Source organism: Topomyia yanbarensis, chromosome 1 (assembly GCF_030247195.1).
Source record: "Topomyia yanbarensis strain Yona2022 chromosome 1, ASM3024719v1, whole genome shotgun sequence".
In the NCBI taxonomy this organism is placed as follows: Eukaryota; Metazoa; Arthropoda; class Insecta; order Diptera; family Culicidae; genus Topomyia; species Topomyia yanbarensis.
Window position 1 is genome coordinate 23,393,018 of NC_080670.1, and position 14,039 is coordinate 23,407,056.

General features: G+C 33.3%; 1 protein-coding gene across 1 annotated transcript in view; it reads left to right on the forward strand.

Moving 5' to 3' along the window:
* Positions 1-14,039, forward strand: part of LOC131677095 (limbic system-associated membrane protein-like) — an 825,653-nt gene that overhangs the window by 408,775 nt on the left and 402,839 nt on the right. The gene's annotated exons all lie outside the window — the stretch shown is intronic.

The following is a 14,039-nucleotide window of genomic DNA, read 5'->3' on the forward strand; positions in this document are numbered from 1 at the left end:
AAATCAACATGAATGGCACCGAGAATTGCCTGTTGAACTCGGCTAGGCTGCTCTGTGGCAAAGTGAGAGGCGAGGCGAGAGGTGTAATAGGAGGAGGACAAACTCAGACGTTGTTAGAAGGTCCCCGTGCCCCGAGGTTGACTCTGTGTGTATGTTTTTTTTATTCACTCATTTCTTTCGAAACAATCTCAGAAACCATGGTATGCCTTGCCGCCGTAATATAGGTAGCAATTTTGAGCGAATCCAGCTTCACCTTGGATCAGGCATGCCGTTAACCCTGAGATGTTCGAGTGGACTAGAGTAGTTTGAAATTATATAGAACATGATAACATGTTTGACAGTTATCCCAGCCAAAGGACAGGTAGTTCAATGGGAGGTATGGTCGTAATAAGTCCATTAAAAAATATTTTGCGCACAAAAAAGTGGAAAAGCAAATCGATTACTAATCTTTGATATCAGCTGCATTGGAAAAAGATCAAAAACAGCATATGGCTTAAAGACCCAATTAAACTACTATACGGGGTGTTCAGAATTTTGTGAAATTTTTGATTGAAATTTTTCGAGAAATTTGCGAATTTTTTGGCATTTAAAATTTTATGATACAGTGGAGACGCGATATTATCTGCCCCCGATGTTATCAGCTTTTTGGCCCGATGTTACCAGCTTCATATGAAAATTGATAGTTGGTAGTTTGATGGGCTCTAGCAGACGAACCAAGTTGAATTCGAGTAAATCCTTTCTTGGACATATATTTCTTATCTTAGAGATCCGAAAAATGCAAAAATAAAAACATTACTTTTTTTAAAATTTTGCACTGTCAGACCCCCTTAAGGAGAACTTAAAGTAAATAATCAGAAAAGGTTGCTAGGCTATATCTGAGGATCAAAAAAGAATATTTTAAGAGCTTCGGTTTATTAAAAAGACAGAAAAATATATGTCCCGATTTTATCAATGTCCCTGTTTTATCAGTTTAAAATTCACCAAGGGGCTGATAAGAACAGGTCTTTGCTGTATTTTGGAAATTTTGAAAATCTGATGGATTTTGTGAATTTTGTTAAATTTTGTAAGTTTATGAGCATTTTGTCGTGTCGAATTTGTGAAAGTTTGATGTGTAACTTTGCGAATTTTGTAAAATTTTATGAGATATTGAACCTTGCGAAATTTTACAAACTTTTGCAAATTATTTAGTGAAATTTTGTAAAATTTTATGAATTTCGCAAATATCGATAACATTTTTGCAAATTACGTAAAATTTTGCAAATTTCGTGAAATCATAAATTCGTAGAATTTTGTACATTTCGTGAAATTCTGCAAATTTTGTAAATTTCGCGAAATTTTGTAAAACTTTGTGAATGTGGTGAAATTTTGTAAATTTCATAAAACTTTGCAAATTTCGCAAGATTTTGCGAATTTTTTGATATTTTGCAAATTTTTGTCATATTTTGAAATTTTACAAATTTTGTAAAATTTTGTAAATTTTGTCAAATTATGCAAATTTCGTAAAAATCTTGGTAAAAATTTGCAAGCTTCTTAAATAAATGCAAATTTCGTAAAATTTATTGAATTTTGTAAAATTTTATGAATTTCATAAAACTGTGCAAATTTTGCAAAATTTTACAAATTTTATGCATAGGATTTTACAACTTTCCCAAAATTTTGTAAATTTCGTAAAATTTTGTAAATTTCGTGGTTTTGCAATTTTGTAAAATTTTGCAAGCTTCGTAAAATTTTGCATTTTTCGTAATTTTTTTTTAAATTTCGTGATATTATGCAAACTTTTTAAAATTTTGTGAATTTCGTGAAATTTTTGTAAACTTCCTATGTTTGCAAACTTTGTAAAATTTTGACAATTTCACAAAATTTTGTAAAATTTTGTAAATTTCGTGAAAATTTGCAATTTTTGTAAAATTTCATAAAATTTGGCAAATTTTGTAATATTTTGTAAAATTTGTAAATTTCGTGAAATTTCAATTTTCGTAATTTTTTTTAAATTTCGTCAAGTTTTGGAAATTTTGTAAAAATTTTGCAAATTTCATAAAATTTTGCGAATATCGTGAAATTTTGCAAATTTCGTAACATTTTGCAAATTTTGTGAATTTCGTAAAGTTTTGCAAATATCGTAAAATTTTGTGAATTTAGTCGTTTTGCAAAAAAAATTTTAAATTTCACAAATTTGCAAATTTCGCAAAGCTTTTCAAATTTCGTAAAATTTAGAAAATTTCGTAAAATTCTGCAAATTTCGTAAAATTTTGTAAATTTGACAATTTTGTAAAATTTCGTGATTTTCGTCAAATTTCGTGATATCCGTCAAATTTTGTGAATTTTGCAAATTTTATAACATTTCGTGAATTTTGCGCAAATTTTTCAAATTTCGTAAAATTTTGCAAATATCGCAGTTTTGTAAATTTCGTAAAATTTACAAATTACGTAAAATTTTGTGAATTTCGTCGAGTTTTGCAAATTCCGTATAGTTTTGTGAATTTCGTAAAATTATGTAAATTTCGTGAAATTCTGCAAATTTTGTAAATCTTCCGAAAATTTACAAATTTCCCAAAATTTTGTAAATTTCGTAAAATTTTGCGAATTTCGTGGTTTTGCAATTTTGTAAAATTTTGCAAGCTTCGTAAAATTTTGCATTTTTCGTATTTTTTTTTAAATTTCGTGATATTATGCAAACTTTGTGAAATTTTGTGAAATATTTTTGCAAACTTCGTATTTTTGCAAACTTTGTAAAATTTTGACAATTTCGCAAAATTTTGTAAATTTCATGAAAATTTGCAATTTTGTAAAATTTCATAAAATTTAGCAAATTTTGTAATATTTTGTAAATTTCGTGAAATTTCAATTTTCGTAATTTTTTTTTAAATTTCGTCAAGTTTTGGAAATTTTGTAAAAATTTTGCAAATTTCATAAAATTTTTCGAATATTGTGAAATTTTGCGAATATCGTGAAATTTTGCAAATTTCGTAAAATTTTGCGAATATCGTAAAATTTTGCAAATTTCGTTAAATTTCGTAAAATTTTGCAAATTTCATACAATTTTGTGAATTTCGTAAAGTTTTGCAAATGTCGTAAAATTTTGTGAATTTCGTAAAATTATGTACATTTCGTGACATTCTGCAAATTTTGTAAATCTCCCGAAATTTTGCAAATTACGAAAAATTTTGTAAAATTTTGCAAATTTCGTAAAATTTTGCATATTTCGTAAAATTTTGTGAATTTCGTTATGTTTTGCAATGTTTGTAAAATTTTGTAAAATTTTGCAAATTTTGTTAAAAAATTGCGAATTTCGCAAAATGTACGTAAAATTTTGCAATTTTTGTAAAATTTTGTAAAAATTTTGCAAATTTCATAAAATTTTGCAAATTTCGTAAAATTTTATGAATATCGTGAAATTTTGCAAATTTCATACAATTGTGATTTCGTAAAATTTTGCGAATTTCGTCAAATTTTGCAAATTTCGTGAATCTTGTCAAGTTTTGCAAATTTTGAAAAATTTAGTAAAGTTTTATGAATTTCGTAAAATTTTGAAAACTTCGCGAAATTTTTCAATTTTTGTAAAATTTCGTCAAACCTTTTTGCAAGTAGAGTTTTGCAAGTTTCCTAAAATTTGCCAAATTTTGGAAATTTTTTGTAAATATCGTAAAATTTTGTAAATTTCGTAAAAATTTTGCAAAATTTCATAAAATTTTGCAAATTTTGTGATTTTCGTGAAATTTTTCAAATTTTGTGATTTTGAAAATTTGGCTAAATTTTGTAAATTTCGTAAAATTTTAAGAATTTCGTAAAATTTTGCAAATTTTATAACATTTTGTGAATTTTGTGCAAATTGCGTGAAATTTTGCAAATTTCGTAAATTTTTGCAAATTTTGCAACTTTTGCAAACATTTTGCAAATTTTGTAGAATTTTGTGAATTTCGCAAAAATTTGCATACTTCGCAAATATTGTAAAATTTTGCAAATTTCGTAGAATTTTTCAAAATTTTGCCAAATTTGTGAAATTTTTCAATTTTGTTATTTTGTCAAATTTGGCGAATTTCGCAAAAATATATCAAATTTCGTAAAAATACATCAAATTTCGTAAAAATATTGCAAGCTTCGTAAAATTTAGCAAATTTCGTAAAATTTTGCAAATTTCGTAAAGTTTTGCAAATTTTGTAATATTTTGCAAATTTCGCAAAATTTGTAAATTTTGGAAATTTTATAAAATTTTGCAAAATTTAAATTTCGTAAAATTTTGTGAAATTCTGTAAATTTCTTAACAAATTTCGTTAAATTTTGCAAATTTCGTAAAATTATGCAGATTTCGTAAATATTTGCTAACTTCGTAGAATTTTTCAAATTTCCTAAAATTTAGCAAATTTCTTAAAATTTTTCAAAATTTGCAAAATTTTGTGAATTTCGCGAAATTTTTCAAATTTCGTTATTTTGTCAAATTTTGCAAATTTCGTAAAAATATTTCAAATTTCATAAAAATATTGCAAATTTCGTAAAAATATTTCAAATTTCGTAAAATTTAGTGAATTTCGTAAAATTTAGTGGATTTCTTAAAATTCAGTGAATTGCGTAGAATTTTTCAAATTTCGTGTAATTTTGCAAATTTCATGAAATTTTGTAAAAATTCTGCAAATTTCATAAAATTTTGCAAATTTCGCAAAATTTGTAAATATTGTTGCAAATTTAGCAATATTTTGTAAATTTCGTCAAATTTCGTAAAATTTTAAGAATTTCGTAAAATTTTGCAAATTTTATAACATTTTGTGAATTTTGTGCAAATTGCGTGAAATTTTGCAAATTTCGTAAATTTTTGCAAATTTCGTCAAATTTTACAATTTTTGCAAACATTTTGCAAATTTTGTAGAATTTTGTGAATTTCGCAAAAATTTGCATACTTCGCAAATATTGTAAAATTTTGCAAATTTCGTAGAATTTTTCAAAAATTTGGAAATTTTATAAATCTGCAAATTTCGTATTTTTGTAAGATTTTGTGAATATCGTCAAATTTTGCAATATTCGTGAAAAGATTGCAAATTTCGTGAAATTGTGTGAATTTCGTCAAGTTATGTAGACATTGTCGCAAATTTCATAACATTTTGCAAATTTTGTGGATATTGTAAAATTTTGCAAGTTTGGTAAATTTCGTAAAATTTTGTAAATTTGGTTAAATTCTGCAAATTTCGTAATATTTTGTGAATTTCGTGAGATTTTGCAAATTTCGTAAAATTTGTAAAATTTTGTAAAAATTTTGCGAATTTTGTAAAATTTGTAAAAATTTTACGAATTTGGTAAAATTTTGCAAATTTTCCAAAATTTTGCGAAATTTGCAAAAATTTTTACAAAATTTGCAAAATTTCACAAAATTTGCAAAGCTTGCGAAATTTACAAAATTTTACGATGTTCACAAAATTGCGCGAGTTTCACAAAACTTTACGAATTTGCAAAAAAGCAGTTTTTTATCGCATGGCTTTCGTTGCCGCAAGAAACCTGATAGGCCACCCAAGGGTTACCCTCAGACAGGCTCGTCGAATGTTGCAAGCTGCTGTTGGTTGTCATTCGTTCGCATACTGCTAACGAGGCAAAGTTCGTATACACGTTAAGTGAAAAGTTTTGATTTTTTTTTCTGCGCTGGGCTGAATTTCCATTCAACTTCTATTCCCAGCCGGATGCCCTCGAGGAAATTTGACGATACGGAAGCGGAGACAATTTGGTTGTGGGGAGATTTTTTTGGTCAGCTTTCGAGAAGACTCTTTGCGCTGCTTGGTAGCAGGTTGTCATCGTGGTTGTTAGGTATCACCCATTTGCGGGGCAACAAACACTTTAGAATGTAAGCTAATTGAAAAGTGGCGACAGTGGCCGGTTTTTATTTCAATATTACTTTGCTATAACCAATCTTATCGAAAGCATGAAATTTCTTCTTTCGTTGGAAGAAAAGTCTTATATTGATATTTCTATTCTGTGTCGTTATCGAGCATTTCTGCAAACTCCTTCCCTGTTCTTAGAAATATCACCTTAACGCTCGCCTCCTGTTGACGATAAATCAGATTAGGTAATAGTATTTCATGCGATTATCAGTGAATTTATTAACAATGCTGAAACTATCATCTTTGTCCTACGCCAAAAGTTTTAACAAATTCATTCTGCTCTTTTTGTGCATATCTCCCTCAGCTTATGGAAGCAAAGTTGTCGTACGCCAGCCAGCTACCCTTTCGATATAGCCCTCCGTCCGACCAGCCCTCGTTCAAGTGTTTACACGTTATTCCACTCCAGAATGCCCTTGTCCATCCGGTTGGGTGAACGTCGTCGATGGAATTGCCATGCCATGTAGATCTATCTATGCAGACTATCGCATCGGCTTATCAAGATTCAGAACAGTTTGTATTCATATTCAAATAAACACTGACAGCCTTCGGGGCACAGACGGCTTGATGTAGCAAAGCTTGAGCTTCCTTGAAGTCTTCTTTCACCGTTGACTCTTCCCGCTTCGTAGAACAATTAGCCTCGGTCCCTCGCTTTTGCGTGTAGGGTTTTATCTCTGAAGTTGTTAAAATAGCGCTACAGGCTGCGTGCATTGTCCGGAAAGTGTTTGACGAGAACGGCGGAGAGGATGCGTTGTTGGACGTTGCAGGCAGGATGCTCTCGATGATAACGGCACAAAGGACGCATAAATGATGCCGGATGACAAGTGTGCTGTCTGAGTGCGAGATTGCGACGGGTGGTGGGCTGTTGTAACTGCGTTGGGAAGTTTTAAACTTTGAATTTCTGTGTGTTTTTTTTTGACTTACACAGCCATTCAAAGGCTAGGTTGCTTACATTAAGAAAAACATAGGCGACAGCAGTCCGTTAGTAAAGGGAACCAGGGCACGTCTCCTCGACAAAACACGTCTTACTCACGATTTAGCAAATGAAAATTAAGCAAATCACATCGCCCTTGACATCAAACACTATTGCTTTGGTATATTTTATGTTGTAATGTCACTTAACTAACAAGGGACTGGAAGGTGTGAAATATTTTTCAATATTAAGGGCTCAAGAGAGAGCAAGGAGTTGAAGGAAGAAAGTTTAGAAAAGCGTGGAATAGGGTCATATGAGCAAGCTTAGAGTTTCCCGGCGACTTTAACCTTTTGTGGGTCAGGATATTTTGGCATTGGCAGGTTAGTCAAACTCGCAAGTAAATAGTTCAAATCGCCTACGAGTAAGCCTAAAGCTCTTTACCACATTGGAAAAGAAACTTTAGTATGTCTCTGAGTTTCGGTAGTCCAAACACGGTGCCGTCTATGTAAGGAAGGCCAAAAGCTCGAAATCTCAATTGCGCTACTGCTGGGCAGTTGCATATCAGATGATATGAGATTCCACAGTCGGGTCCACAAAGATGACATGAAAATGACTCAGCGCGCTGAATAGTTGCATCGGAAAATGTACACTGATGACCGGTTTTAGAATAATTCATTAATTGTTCAAAACGTAATTTAATAATCTTCACAAAGCCGTATAGATGGTCAAAATCGGTAAGAAACTACTATAGCAATACTAATGAACAAGGGAATTTTGACGTATTTTAAAGACTTGTTCTATAAAAAAATGAATATTACATAATAAAATAGACGAAACACGAATATGATCAAACAAGCTACTCTAAGAATGATTTTAGAATAAAACTATCCAATTTAATTTTAAATTCAATATGAGGGCGATTTTGAATCTGGGGTACGAATGTACCCCCCAAAACCGTTTACGTAGAGAAAAAGTCACGAAATCCGTTGTAGGTTTAAGATTACCCGAAACGTGACATTGCATTGTTCGCCCTGAAAATTAACATTTAGATCTTATTTGTAACTCTAAACGGGGTAGTATTCTAAATGAACACAATTGTTGGGAACTAAAAGGATTATATATTGGATCGACGTTAGCAGCATTCTAAGTATTTCGTAAAGCATTTCATTAATAAAGCTCCACAGCTCCTAACTGATTCATGCAGAGAAGCCGCTTAATTTAATCCGCTCAAATGTCCCAAATACTTTCCTTGTGAAATTTCGACATAGAATATCAGTCAATATACATTCGAGAACAGAAGTTCCAACCAGTGTTGCCACAATGAAATCTGTACCGGGAGTTGAAAAATCTTTTCTATCTGTACCCTTCTATAGGAAAATCTGTACCGAATTCTGTACCCAAACAATAACAAGGTTGTCTTAAAAAAATTCTTAAAAATGATTATTTTTTATTCGGGGAAACCAAACCAGACATTCTGACTCGGTTGTTTTATTTGAGCTGGAATTCCATAAGGCACCAGTTAGAATTCCGGATGAGTTTGACTGGGTAATATTAATATCAGCTCCAGTCAGATTATCGCTGCCACTTTGTTTACAACCAAAGGAGGTCAACAAAGTGGCGGCGTGAAGCTTCTTGCAGGAATTCAAATGGAGCAGGTCAGAGTAAACGTATGCTCTCCGAGAAGCTTCGCTCGGCTTTCACTTAGACATCATCCCTTTGATTTGCTGGAAGCAGATTTCTCGCATATCGCATTCTACTGTCAGATTCAGTTAAAGCTCTATCAGTAACAGCTTTACTTCAAATTCTTGCCATCACTGCTGCCCAACTCAACGTTTACCTGCTGTTTACTGGGATGCATCACAGGGTTAAAGTTTTTTAACTTGCTGTCTGCGCAGAACATTGAAAAACTGTGAAACACAGACTAATACGTGTACCTGGCATCTCTGCTGTCTCGCAGTCGTATTCTTTCTCAACCTGATGAGTGATGAACGAATCATTCACGACAGCCGTCAGTAAAACTGTAATGCGAAATGCAACGTTGCCGTCTTGAACCACACACGACAGATTGCGCGCACGTACACAGCTTTAGTTAATTTTCGATCACAGCCTCGGTTATTATCACGGCTCACAGAAACGCCGTGAGTTATTATTACGTGACATTCTGATAGTTCTTCGTGGTATAGGTAGAACCTACTACACGTGCGTTAGTGTAGTCAGGGTTACCACATATACAGATTATTCTATGTTTTACAGACTTTTCAATGTAATTTACGACCAAGATTCTGTATATACAGATTACAGATTTTCTGTGTTGGTTTGTAGTGCCCAGCCTATTAAAAGCTTTGACTTCGTTTTTCTTGAAACCAGCTGGCCGGAAATGTAACTGGAACAAATGATTTTTCAGAGGTGTGCGCCGATGTGCCGCCGATCGCAGGCCAAAATATTTCGGCGAGCCGATTATTTTTATCTGCAATCGGCAGCGCATCGAACCTTTAGATTTTTGATCGTTTTGAAATTTTCACAATATAGGGTAAAGTGCCTATTTTCACCATACTAAGCAAGGTAATTCATTAATTTCTTGGCATACAATCAATGGAATGCGAAAAAAATGACATCAACAGCTTTGCTTCGTTGTTAAGAACCAATATAATAACACAATTGCGCTGAAAACAGTGAAATTCACGTGTTTGAGTGCAACGAAAACTTTAATCGAGTGCCCCTATTGTTGCGCTACCATTTGACTCAATGCGTTGAACAAAGATGGCAGACACTGCTCTAACCAACGGCTTCTAATGGGTAGGGTGATAATAGAAACATGGCGAAAATGGGCTCAACACCCTATTCGAAATTGATTTCCCCAGCGACGAACGTAGGATTTTATTTTTTTCATTACTTAATTTTTTATATTAATTTTGTGAAGATTTTTATAACGTTTTTGGCGTTTTTTTACTCAAAAGTGAGCCATTTCGCGAGGCGAAAAATCACAATATCGCAAAAATCCTACGTACGTCGCTTGCTATAGACTTATCCAGCTGGGTTGGTATTGTGCTGCTTTGACGTTTAAATTGGGAGGAAAACAAAACTTTTACACGGCGAATTGGGAGGCAAACAAACCGCTTCTAGGCCTGAAGGGCGAGCGGTAGTATAAAAAAGCGAGATATTGGTGTGCGTATTTTAAACGTCAGATATCTCAATTGTCGTAAGAAATCCGAAAAACTTAAATTTTGGCCCTGGGTCAAAATTACAGGAGAAAGATTTCCGGCCGTAGACCCGTTCCAAATGCTGCACAGCCGCCACCTTGCGATGAAATCACTCGAACAAAATATTTCTTGTGATTCATTACTTACACACTTAAAAATATTTACATCTCGCAAGATGCACATAAAAGGAGCGTCACAATTCACTTCAATTTACATTCCAGAACATGTAAAAATGCGCTTTTTAACAATTATCCATCTCCATTCAACCGAAATCTACATCAAAAGCGACACAATATTTTATTTCACATGTCAAAACATGTAAAATTCCATTATTAGACAGCAAAATACGTCGCAATGTTGTTTACGTCAAATGTAATTTTCATTTTTTCTAAGTGTGTATGTTATAAATCCCATTTAACAACATCTTGAATCATCTCTTTATTGCCCCATAAAAAATCCTCCCGATTTAACCCACGACGAAATCGGTTTTGGTCGGCTGAATCGCCCGACTTTGACACCGACGAATTTATAGATTGTTGCACCGACGCTTATGAGAGTTTAACATGAGTGTCCGTCGACGCAATACCAGACGAAATGGGCCGACGAAATTTGTCGAAATCGGTTGATGGAAAACGATTAAATAGGTAGATCAGTCGACAGTTTAAAATTGTTCATATCAGTGGACCTCATATTCACTGGAAATTTCTCAAAGTAAGTACGAGACAGGCTTTAGTAGATAAATATGTTTATATTATTTCTTTTATTATATCTAAAAGACTTACACTTGAAAGTTGGCATGACCTGTCGATAATTCCTATTCCGGATCTTCCGTTTGTTCTTGATATGCGGACTAGTTGACGTCCTTGTTCAGGTTTTTTTTTCAATCCCGTACGGGCTATGGTCAAATTAAATCAATAGCACCTACCTACATATTATTAGAAATGACTAAGAACGAACAACAAAAGCATTAATCAGACTTACCTAAAACTATCCGAGCGATGGCAGAGTCTAAAATCACTTCATTCTCTTAAAGGTATAAGCGCTGTAATTTTTCGCTATTTTTATTTTCAATTGACAAGAAAATAAATGTTTAACAAATCAAAATTAAAATTGGCGCTTCAAATTTTCGACTATTGCATTTGTCAACAATACGAGAACCGATTTCGTCTGCTGAATAATGTAACTATTAAATCTTGCTTCAATGCAGCAAATTTTTTTCGACCGATTTTTCAGCCGATTGGGTCGGGTACAAGATTTAAACAGATGAAATCTATTGATTAATATGGTGACGAAAATCTTCCCCCGACGTAATTTAATTTAGTCGGTACATTAGTAGGTCGATCTTGAAGGCACCCGATTTCGTCGGTCGAGTGCTCAATTTCGCAAATGTCAAATTTTTTATGGGGTGCGTCAAGATCCCAATTTTTTCGTGCGGTACACTGACCGAGAAATACATAATGCAATATATTTTAATAAACTTTTAAAACGAAAACAAATTTACAGTCAGTGTTTTTTAAAGTTTTGAGCAGAGTTCTAAATGAATCGTGTAGCAAATTCAATAATCCCTATATCGTCGCTGTTGTGCTATCTTATGACAAGCGCCATTTTGCACATTTCGAGAAAAACGATTTTTAAAGTTTGAGATTGAATATCTTGAAACTTATAAATGGTATAAACAATTCAAAGAAGACAAATGATGCTTCTATCTATTCTGCATTAATCTCTCAAATATTACGAAAATCGGTAAACTACATTGCGAGTTTTCTTTAAAAATGTAAACAAAAGTCGGTCTCACACGTGTCATAGGTGTGTAGTGATGACAAAATTCGTATGATATGTCATAATCGTGCATGAAAAATTTTCCATAGAAAAAAATCATCAATTATGAACTTTTATTCATATCTTTGGCTTCATTTGGTCTATAAACAATCGGTGAGATGCATTTTGCAGGAAATGAGTCAGGGAATCAAGAAAAAATAGCTATTTTTGGTTACAGTGTTGCCAAATATACCATATTTCCAGTTTAAAACTTAAATTGCATTTTTCTCACAGTTCGTGCATTTTTGTTTCGAAAATGATTATTCTATTGTGTTTATCAGATAGTTTTACATATAAAAACATCTCATACATAAAGATAATTAGAGCCAATCCTCAGACACAGTCATTTGAAGCAAAAAATTAAAAATTTCTCAGAACGTTTCTCGCTATATCTCAGTAACCAAGCAGAATGTCAAAATTCTGTAAACGCCACTTTGTAAAGATTTTTTAGACAAGTAATGTGGCATATCTAACTCAGTTTACCCCAAAATGGCGTTTGTCATAAGATAGCACAACAGCGACGATATGTTATTATTATTCGTTATTAGGAAACAACCAAACATGTTTTTTTAAGTAGAATACTTCTAACGTTTCAATATGGGGATCTCTTTTCAAAAATTTCTACTGAAATATTTTCCCGGTCTTCAAATGCGAATAAATTCCTTTGTACTGATCGAAATCGCTATGTTTTTGCACTATCTGATCAAAAATATGTGCACGTATATTGTATTTAATTCCGTAAAATGTACGTCTACTAGAGATAACGAAAATAATGTATTTTGTGAAACTGGAAACTATCTGCGCTGATTGGTCCGTACAATTCAACCAAGCAGCGAGCGTTGCTAGGACCAATTGTTATCCGATGAACTTCGCCACGTATAAAAACGGCACATAAGCAAAAATCGTCAGTTTGAAACGTGACGAATGAAAACATTTTAAAGTCACGTAAATAAAAATAAAAAAAATCGTCAGTTTGCTTACTGACCTCATAGTAGCTGCTTCGTTTTGTATCAGCTCAAACTCTTCGGTTGGAATATATTCAATGACTGCCGCCACGCATGATTCCATCCAATGATGCACAGGCGTGCCAGTTTCATGCATGCAATGATCAGCACACATCGCAGAAAAAGCAGAACGCTCTTTTTTCTGAGTTCAATAAACGAATTGCAAGTGTGCGCGTGCGAAGGGGTGGTTGAGTGCGAGAGACCCCGCTCTCTTGCTCTTTAAATTATGCGTGGCGAGCTCAGATAAATTCATCATTTGGTTAATTTTGGTTGGCAAGCGGTAGTGCGATTGACGATTTGATTAGCATTGGTTGCTGTGTTGTGTGAAGGAGATGATGTTGACTTATTGGATACTGATATAATATGTTTCTGCCGTTGATTTGCTACTGGGGGCAAACTGGGACAACTTTTTACATATCACCGTATATGCTGCTATAAACACAGTTTTCTAACGATCCGTAGAACCAGATTAATTGTGTAACTTCTTCATGTATGACGAGATTTGTACATTCACATTAAGACCGGTTTATTTTATGTTCGGCTAAATGATTTTACTTATTTCGTAGTTCAACTAGTGAAATGCTATATTAAAAGTAATGTCCTGGCACTACATTCGTTGTCGGTTATTATCATACAATTGCAGGGTTATTACGAAAACTTCACGCTAACAAACCTACTTGGTGAAGGTTTGAACATATTATGTATAGGGCATTCGCCTTAACTCTCTGATGGTGACACTCCACGCGCAAATGCCCTTCTGCTGGCTCTTAACTGTAGAGTGAGTTCAACTTAGGGACCATCCATGAATGACGTAGCATTTTATGGGGGAGGGGGAGTTTTGTATTTTGTGATGATGTGTGACGACAGGGGGGTAGGGGTCATGTCATGCTACGTAGCTTTTTTAAAGGGAACTAGCTAATACCCGACGCGCGTTGCTGCAACTTTCAACGAAATAGGAGTAAAACACGATTTGTTCCGAAGCGCCATCTAGCGGGCAGATAATCTCCAACCAATAGCACACAAACACACTCCAGAACAAATTCCTACTATGAATAAATTTTGACGGCAATCTGTTAAGCCGTTTGGGAGTCTATAAATCATATACATACAAACATTGACTTAGATAGAAGATAGATAGACAGATAGATAGATAGATAGATAGATAGATAGATAGATAGATAGATAGATAGATAGGGGTTGACCTGATGTCACGACAACCTTACCCGTTTCATCTAACAAACATCGT